The sequence below is a fragment of the Myotis brandtii genome, unplaced genomic scaffold (genome assembly GCF_000412655.1).
Source record: "Myotis brandtii unplaced genomic scaffold, ASM41265v1 scaffold470, whole genome shotgun sequence".
Taxonomy (NCBI): Eukaryota; Metazoa; Chordata; class Mammalia; order Chiroptera; family Vespertilionidae; genus Myotis; species Myotis brandtii.
Window position 1 is genome coordinate 4,454,941 of NW_005367953.1, and position 816 is coordinate 4,455,756.

Genomic DNA, 816 nt, shown 5'->3' on the forward strand with positions numbered 1-816 from the left:
TGTCATATCAATGTGGTGCGCTATCAAATGCAGCTGGAGGCTGCATTCATATGAAAATCAAATCCTGGCGCAATTTTAGATTGCCTCACCTAGCTGTGTCAGCCTGCTCAACGTTGCTGGTGATGGAAAACAAATTAGCATTCTGCACCAGACATGTGTGCGTGCAAACAGAATCACATGGCAACGCAGGCGCTGGTTGGTATTTGAACTTGCATTTCAGGGCTTGCTGACAGGGAGCTTGCTGATGCTTTTTAATTACAGATGGGAGTATGATTTGCAAGACTGGTTTTCATTTTTCCAACTGCTTTCTTTCTTTCTTTTTTCTTTCTGACACATTGCACTGAAAGTTCCCCTCGAAAGAGGTTATAAAGTTGTCCAAAGTTAGCTGAAGGACTCTCTGGCCTCTGCTATGTTGATGCTTACTTTAGATTAGGAAATCTCTTCCAAATACAAGGATTCCCGAGCAGAAGTCTTTAACAGGCACGGCTGTTGTGTTGGTGTGGGAAGTGTCTGTGTTCCCATTTTAACACTGTTTTATTGAGTGCAGATTGTGTGGAGGGCTCTGTCCCACCTCTCATCTTGATAGAGTGCATTCCGACTCCAGTCGTGCACTCTCCCTGCCTTTTAAAATGCTTTTAGAGTTTTTATCCCTATAGTTTAAACAACAAAGTAGTAATTCAGAGGTTATTAAATGAAGATAGCTTCGTGGATGTCCATGGTGTTTTCTATGCAAAACAAAAAACAAAACAAAATCTAGCTAGAACTCTTAAGACACTGGTGAGTGTACTTCATGGGGGGGGGGCGTAGGGAGAGAGA